This window comes from Manis javanica, chromosome 12, assembly GCF_040802235.1.
Source record: "Manis javanica isolate MJ-LG chromosome 12, MJ_LKY, whole genome shotgun sequence".
In the NCBI taxonomy this organism is placed as follows: Eukaryota; Metazoa; Chordata; class Mammalia; order Pholidota; family Manidae; genus Manis; species Manis javanica.
Window position 1 is genome coordinate 75,007,268 of NC_133167.1, and position 9,672 is coordinate 75,016,939.

Genomic DNA, 9,672 nt, shown 5'->3' on the forward strand with positions numbered 1-9,672 from the left:
CTGGATGTTGTCCTGTGTCCTGTGGTCTCTATTTTAGGAAGATTTTTCTTTGGTATATTTTCATAGCTCTATGTGTTTTTGGGAGGAGATTTCCACTGCTCTACTCACGCCGCCATCCTGGCTCCGCCTCCTACTAATATTTTTTAATAGTGCTTTATGGTTTACAAATAACTTTTATGTGCATTATCATATTTACAAGTAGAGAAGTTATACCCCAAAAGTAGTAGTAATTATTATTATGGACACAAAGGACAGAATAGGAGAACTATGTTTACCTTGTAAAATAAAATATCAATAGGAGGCATTGGAAAATAATGCCAGTCACATGGAATATGAGGCTTTGAAATGAATATATCTAATTTCTTTTTCTGAAGGATTTTTAAAACTGAAAAGAAAGGAGTCACATGTAACAATGAGGACCTGCAGTGGGTGGGTGTGGAGGCAAACACCCACTTAACAATCTATTAAGGTTCCTAGAATAAAAGCACACACCTACTGACATTTCATAGATTATCTCAATGTTGATATGTCAGAGATCAGCCCAGAAAAAGTTTTGTGGATTTTTCTTCCTAGACCATTGAATATATTAAAAGTCACATCAAATCCAGGGATGCTTTTTGTAAAGTCCACACCAACAAAACAGCCACTATTGCAGCTCTCTTCAACCAGCCTTCCGAATCATCACACAGAGCCTTTGTATTTGAGCCTAAACAGCAAAGTGCCTTTGGGGTCATTAGTAAATGACTCTCGTGAATTTCAATATAACTTAGGGGTTGTAACTCCAGGGGAAAATCCTGGGGCAAAATACATTTGAAACTGAAATCAGTCAAAAGGAGAAATAAAGTGGGAGAAACCCATTTATTTCTTACAGGCAGTCATCCACTTCTGCTCTCCCATGTCTCTCGCAACTCAGCTGCAGAAGAAACCCAGCCTCTCTGGTCCAGATAAGCCCTCCCTCACCCTTGTAATCACCTGCTGATATGGAGATGGCCTACTTCTCTCCACCCCTTGGAAACACCTGTTGATACAGAGATGCACTAAAGCCAAGCAAGAGATTCTGGAAATATTGCAAATTTACCTCCGGGAGTATATTCAGAAGAGAATAAAATGCACACAAATTAGATCTCATATTTTAAAAACAATTCTTAGATATGTCTACCTTATCTGCAAAAATACTTTGTTGGTTTACATCTTCATTGGGATAAGTGGCAGAAAAGAAAAAACATTCCAGTTGGCAAACAAACGAGACAACTGTCCAACACCTATTCTCCATTTCAACATTCTCTCAGACTAAAAATACATAGTATAGCCCTAGATTTATCTTAAATGTTCTAGAATGTGAGACCAGAGGATGAAAATACATAATGTCTAAACAGAACTAAACACTATAGCCCCAAGTAGCTGCTAGATGATTAATGTTAATTCTGGCTATGACCCTTATGCTTTGTGAGTTGTAGTTAAAAAACAAGAGCGAAGTGTGGGTAAAATTGTAATATTTCCAGACTATCTAGCCTGGCTTTAGTGCATCTGCATATCAACAGATGTTCCTCAGGGATGGAGAAAAGTAGTTCATCTCCATATCAATGGGTAATTACCTGGGTAACCAGGGCTTATTCTGAACCTGAGAGCTCAGGGGTAGGGATGGCTTGCTTCTGCCGGAGCAGGAAAGAGAAACGGCTCCAGACCGCAGTTTGTAAGCAATAAACGGGTTTTAAACTTTATTTCTCCTTTTGACTGATTTCGGTTTTGGGGGTATTTTGTCCCAGGAATTTCCTTTCCCCAGAGTTACACAGGCCAAATACAATACCAATACATGTAAGATGACTGCATTTGCTATTTTTTCAGGAGGAAAACTATCTTAAGAAGTGAAAGGTGGTCCCAGCTCAGGATAGTTGGCTGAGTGTACAGTGCTGCCTCCCTTTCCAACCAAAATTCCTTTACCAAACAGAAAACACAGCAAAAGAGAGAAATGAATCCATCTCGAAAACAGAAAATAAAGAAGGGAGACACCAAGAGGACTCGATGGAAAACCGGGCTGAACAAGGAAGCCACAACCCAAGATGCAACTAAGAAAGGGAAGGAAGCTGAAAATAACAGGAGAAGGAATGGTGCCCCCATGTCGGAAGGTGGCAGATACCAGAAGCAGAGAAGGGTCCAGAACATTCACATCCACCTGTGCCACCCTGCTGTCCCCAACCTGCCTACGGGCCAGGCAACAGAAACAAGGAAATCCTCCATCAGGTCAATGGGAGGGGCAGACACTGGGTGGGGAGACAGGGTGGTGTCTCAGGCAATGGTCAACAGCCAGGGGACTGGGGAGCTCGGGGCACAGAATTCTTTCTACGTCTTATCTCACTCAAAAAGTGGTCCTTTCGTCCCCTCAAGCAGGCTGCAATAACAGAAGCAGGCTTGTCTGAGTTTAATAGAGAATTTCAGTTACAAAGATGGGCAAAGGATCATCAAATATTTAAAGAAAGCCAACACCATGAGAGAGCAATATGAAATTTAACAGAGAGAAAAAAATGTACACCAGGAAAGAAAATATATAGTCTGAGTAGGACAGGACTTTTGATCATTGTATATAATATTCCCCAAAAGATACAAGAGAATATTTCATTCTCAAATAATATCAACAAGAGTGGAGGAGACTGAAATTTTGACTATAGAAATAAAAACCAACCAGATGAATAAATACATAATTTGCAATTCACAGAAGTTATAGTAGGAGAAAGACTGATCTAATTTAGTACTCATACATGCTGTATGAAAAAATTTCTAGACGATGCGGTGATGGGGGATGGGAAGGGAGGGGACAGAAAGAAAAGGAAAAAAGAAAAATATTTACAAATATCAGAAGAAACAGTGGGATTCAAGAGTAACGATGAATGACAATTTAGAGTTTTCGAAACATGTTGATAGGATAGAGCACAAAACCACAAGAGTCAAACTAAAATTCCAAACTATATGAAAATGAGAAATGCACAGAGGTACCTGCTTTCCTAGTGGGGAACACTGAGATTCTGAATAATTAAACTTTAGCTGAAAACTATGTAAGTTTGTATGATAGCAATTTAGGTATAATTATTCAGAATTATCTCCCAAATCATTAGAGGGACACAGAAAAAAAACAGTCTAACAAAAGGTTGTAAAGGAGGTAAAGAGAAATATACAGCAAGTGAGGAAAATAGGAACCAAATAAAATTTCAGGAAAAAGTTAAATGAATCATTAGTTATATATGCCAGGGTTAAACTCATCTATTAAAAGACAGCAATTCACAGATTAGGTTAACAAAAAAAAACTCTCTATGAATGGTTTATCATCAACATCCTTAAAATGAAAGCATAGGGATAACTTAAAATAACAATATGGAAAAATATACATTATGCACTATAACAAGAATATAAGATGGGAAAATTTAATGTGAACATCTTAAATGCTTCCTTAATAAAAGGAGGTCTACAGTAAGGACACACAGTAATAAATCTGTAAGTATCTAATAAAATAGCTTTGAAGTTTATATAGAGAAAAACTATAAATAAAAAGAGAAGTAAATAGTAAGAAATCTTAAAGAAAGATGCTAACAAAAAGCTCTCACAAAAACTGACAAAACAAGAATTCAAAAAATTAGAACACTTAAAAGATTATACACAACAAAGTATGTTTTTTTCTAACAACACACATTGATAAAAAATTAACCATACACTATTAAACCATAAAGGAAATGTCAACAAATCTTCAAAAGTAAAAATCATAGCAACTACCAAGGACAGTGCAAAAAAGTTAGAAATTAGTGGTCACAACAGAAAAGTGAGTCCAGCCGTCATGCCAAAACAAAAAGAAGTATGTAACTGAAAATCGTTAATCACATTCGAACTACTCTTTGGTCAAAGGGGAAACAAAATGAAAACACAAACTCTCTGGAACTATTGAGAGTGAGAGAATGAGAAAATGAGGATACAGCCAATTAGACCAAAGCAGACTGAAAAATGCTGAACTAAGCTTTCAATTAGCTAAGAAAATGCTCATAAAATTAGAGCAGAATTATTAGAGGAAAAAAAGCAAGTTAATGAAATTAGGTAACAAGAAAAGTTTCTCAGTAAAACCAAAACTTGATTTTTTTTAAAAAGATCAGCCATTTTTGAAACTTTGGAAAGTATAATTTCAACAAAGAGATAAAATGTAAACTAACCACGTTGTGAATGAAAACTGGAAATAAAGAGAATGAGTTCAAAATTCTATTTAAAAATACTATGTTACTTATAAATCAGATGAAAATAGATACTTTGATGAAAATAATTCTCAAAACTGGCTCATGAAAAAATAGAAGATGTAAATAGATATAGAAGAAATTGAAATTTCAATGAACTAACTTAGAAATTGTGCAGTATCAGGATGGATTTACAGATGAATGCCGTAAACCTTTCAGGAACAAATGATTCTAATTTACACAAATTATTTCAAAACAATTAATAAACCAAAGAAGCCAATTTCAAAAGGCTACATATTGCATGATTCCAACTATATGGCATAAATGGAAAAGGCAAAATGATGAAGGCTGAAACAATCAGGATTGCCAGCATTTGGATGGCGAAGAAAAGGATGAGGAGCACAGAAAATTTTTCAGGCAGTGAAAATAGTGTGTATGATGCCATAATGATGGATACGTGTCAGTACACATTGGTCCACCCATGGAATGCAGAACACCAAGAGTGAACTGTAACGTAGACTACGGATTTTGCATGATAATGATGTGTCAATGGAGGTTCATCAACTGTAACAACGTACCACTGTGGTAGGGATGTTGGAAGTGGGGGTAGTGCAAATAGGGGTATAAGAGAAATCTCTGTACATGCCACTTAATTTTGCTGTGAACCTTAAGCTGCTCTAAAAAAGTAATGTCTTAATATTAATTAATTTTTTTTAAAAAATGTAATAAGCTTCCTATCCCATTGTTGAAAGCTGACATAACACTACCAGCAAAACCAGAAAAAGTGAGTACTAGGAAAGGCAATTATGGGTCATTTTTACAGATAAACATAAAGAAATTTCTAACTTAGCTAATGCAATACTGAAGCACATTAAAATAATAGACTTACTGGGGAGGGTGTCTCACTATGTTCTGGGAAAATGAATATATATAGTCATTCATAAGGGTCCTCATAAGATACAAAACAGAAATCACAAGGTGATTTTTAGAGATAATTTAATATAGAGAATTGTTAACTAGGCAGATATTGAAGAAGCAAACAGGCAGAAGGGAACACTAAAATATCATGGACAAGGCAGCTGTAGAAAGCAGCTGCCACCCATAGGGTGTGAAGAGCAAAGGGTAGAGGTTAGAATTGTTACAGTACAAAAGCTGAGGACTTCTCAGCTGGAGCTGAGATTGTCCAAGACAGGGTGCTCGCTGCCTGGTGCTGGTGGGTCTCAAGGAGCACAGTCCCACCAGTTCCAGGAATGTTGCAGGAACTACAAATAGGAACCAACTGCTGCTAGTGTAAAAAACTATCACTGCTGGGTTGTCCCTGAAAGAAACAAGACGCAAAAAGGAACTGGGTCCTTTCTTCCTCCTCCTGCCTTTCAGGTGGCCTCCAGTGTCCCTTAATTGGCAGAGCGTACCAGGAAGCCAGCTGGCAGAAGAAACGTGATTTACAGAGTCCCAGACCCAGCATATCTGACAGAGGGCACAAGAGTGGGCATGAAATTCAGTACTGGCTGAATACCAGCATATGTACATGTGCATAAACTGAGGCCACACTGTACTTGCCAGAGCTTGGATTTCCTCTATACATGCAAATCAAGGAGTTTTTATTTGTTTTATTGCTCTTCATCATTGCACATGAAAACATGAAGAAACGAAAATAGCCCGGTGGAGATAATTTTGATAGTTGCATTATACATAAAGAGAATTTTTGTAAAACTCCGAATCTGAACCATATTTCTCTTCACTTATACTGCTTATCTTTATTTGAATACACTTATTTTAATTTCACCCTTCATTGGTTCAGTTATTCAAATAATTCACAGATGGGTTTCTTGAAGTAAAACTTGTTTTTTAATAAGGTTTTTTTTGTGTGTTTAAATAAGGCAAGTGGTTTAGTACAAACTGTAGTTTCAATTAACATACTCCTGATGGGCTTTTAGTGCATTGGATGTTTAACTAGCTGGGGTGCTTTTTTTTTTTTCTCTTTACCTAGTTCCTTGGGAGCAGGTCTCTGGGTTGGGAAAAAGCATTGATTCACTGGAGTCATGGATTCACAAGCAATAAGTCTGCTTATCCAATGGTCTATGTGCTTTCCTACTGCACCGACCAGGATCCAGTTCCAACATACACTGGGCCAGACAATCAGCCATCTATCATTTGATAATTCTTCTCCATTTTGTAAAAAACTGTATCCCATCCCATGTTCATACTGCCCATTCCTGTTGCTCACATTGCCCTCTCACTCTATGCCCACCAACACTGTGACCATACACTACAATTAACCCTGTGACACTTAAAAAAAAAAACAGAAACATTGAGCAAAACCATTTGTAGTCTTTCTTCAGCTGTCACCTCCTCTGAGTTACTACCTTTCTCTGCTGCTACTCATAGCAAAGTTTATTTACAAAATTGTCTGCATGAACTTCTTTTGATTTTTCTTATATCTATTTTACCTTGACATCTGTATGATTATGAAACAGTTTGTATTTGAAAAGAATGTGTATTTCACCAAAGAAGATATACAAATGGCCAATAAAGTCATGAAAATGATGCGCGACATCCTTAGCCACCAGGGAAATGCAAATCGAGACCACTGGGAAATGCCACTGTACGTCTGCTAGGATGGGCATAACAACAAAACAAAACAAAACAAAACATGATAACAAGTGCCCATGAGGATGTGGAGAAACTGGAATCTTGCTAGTGGGAACATAAGGTGGTACAGCTACTTTGGAAAATAATCTAGCAGTTCCTCAGATTAATTGTAGAGTTACCATACTATACAGCAATTCTACTCCTAGGTATGGACACAACAGAAATGAAATATATGTCCATGAAACAACCTGTAAATGAATGTATATAGTAGCCAAAAAGTGGAAGCAATCAAATGTTCACCAAGTGATGAATGGAAAAATCAAACATGGTACATCCATTCAATGGAATATTTTTCAGCAGTAAAAAAGAATAACGACAGACTAAAAATGAAGGGATGGAAAAAGATATTTCATGCAACTAATACGGAGAAAAAAGCAGGAGTGGCAGTACTTGTATCAGAAAAAATTGATTTCAAAACAAAGGAAGTCACAAGAGACAAAGAAGGACATTACATGATGATAAAAGGATCAATCCAACAAGAAGATATAACCATTATAACAATACAGGAGCACCTACACATGTGAAACAAATACTAACAGAATTAAAAGGGGAAATAGAATGCAATGCATTCATTCTAGGAGACTTCAACACTCCACTCAGTCCAAAGGACAGATCAACCAGACAGAAAATAAGTAAGGAGACAGAGGCACTGAACAACATAATAGAACAGATGGACCCAACAGTCACCTACAGAACTCTACACCCAAAAGCAGCAGAATACACATTCTTCTTGAGTGCACATGGAACATTTTCAAGAATAGATCATATACTAGGCCACAAAAAGAGCCTTGGAGAATTAAAAAAGATTGAAATTGTACCAACCAGTTCTCAAACTAAAAAGGTATGAAACTAGAAATAAATTACACAAAGTAAATGAAAAATCTCACAAACACATGGATGCTTCACAACATGCTCCTAAATAACCAATAGATCAATGACCAAATAAAAAGAAAGATCAAGCAATATATGGAAACAAATAACAATAATAATTCACCCCCCAACAATGCAAAATCTGTGGGATGCACCAAAGGCTGTGCTAAGAGGAAAGCATATTGCAATACAGGCCTACCTCAGGAAAGAAGAAGAATCCTATATGAGCAGTCTAAACTCACAATTAATGAAACTAGAAAAAAAAGAACAAATGAGGCCCAAAGTCAGTAGAAGAAGAGACATAATAAAGATTAGAGCAGAAATAAATAAAATTGAAAAGAATAAAACAATAGAATCAATGAAAGCAAGATCTAGTTCTTCGAGAAAATAAACAAAATAGAAAAAACCCCTAGCCAAACTTATAAAGAGTCTACTCCACAAACAGAATCAGAAATGAGAAAGGAAAAATCACTACAGACACCACAGAAATACAAAGAAATATTAGAGAATACTATGAAAAATTATATGCAAACAAACTGGATAACCTAGAAGAAATGAACAACTTTTTAGAAAATACAACCTTCCAAGGCTGACAAAGAAAGAAACAGAAAATCTGAATTGGCCAATTACCAGCAACAAAATTGAACTGGTAATCAAAAAACTCCCTAAGAACAAAACTCCTGGACCAGATAGCTTCACCGCTGAATTTTATCAAATATTTAGTGAAGACCTAACACCATTTTCCTTAAAGTTTTCCAAAGAGTAGAAGAAGAGGGAATAATTCCAAAATCATTCTATGAGGTCAGCATCACTCTAATACCAAAACCAGGCAAAGACACCAGAAAAAAAGAAAATTATAGACAAATATCCCTGATGAACATAGATGCAAAACTACTCAACAAAATATCAGCAAACCAAATTAAAAAATACATCCAAAAGATCATCCATCATGATCAAGTGGAATACATCCCAGGGATGCAAGGATGGTACAACATTCAAAAATCCATCAACATCATCCACCACATCAACAAAAAGAAAGACAAAAACCACATGATTACCTCCATAGATGCTGAAAAAGCATTTGACAAAATTCAACATCCATTCATGATAAAAACTCTCAACAAAATGGGTGTAGAGGGCAAGTACCTCAACATAATAAAGGCCATATATGACAAACCCACAGCCAACATTATACTTAACAGCGAGAAGCTAAAAGCTTTTCCTTTAAGATCAGGAAGAAGACAAGGATGCCCACTGTCCCCACTGCTATTCAACATAGTACTGGAGGTCCTTGCCATGGCAATCAGACAACACAAAGAAATAAAAGGCATCCAGATTGGTAAAGAAGAAGTTAAACTGTCACTGTTTGCAGATGATATGATATTGTACATAAAAAACTCTAAATAATCCACTCCAAAACTACCAGATCTAATATCTGAATTCAGCAAAGTTCCAGGATACAAAATAAATACACAGAAATATGTGGCATTCCTATACACTAACAAGGAACTAGCAGAAAGAGAAATCAGGAAAACAATTCCATTCACAGTTGCATCAAAAAGAATAAAATACCTAGGAATAAACCTAACCAAGGAAGTGAAAGACCTATACTCTGAAAACTACAAGACACTCGTAAGAAACATTAAAGAAGATACCAATAAATGGAAACACATCCCATGCTCATGGATAGGAAGAATTAATATTGTCAAATGGCTGTCCTGCCTAAAGCAATCTACATATTTAATGCAATCCCTATCAAAATACCAACAGCATTCTTCAACGAACTAGAGAAAATCATTCTAAAATTCATATGGAACCACAAAAGACCCCAAAAAGCCAAAGCAATCCTGAGAAGGGAGAACAAAGCTGGGGGGATTATGCTCCCCAATTTCAAGCTCTACTACAAAGCCACAGTAATCAAGACAATTTGGTACTGGCACAA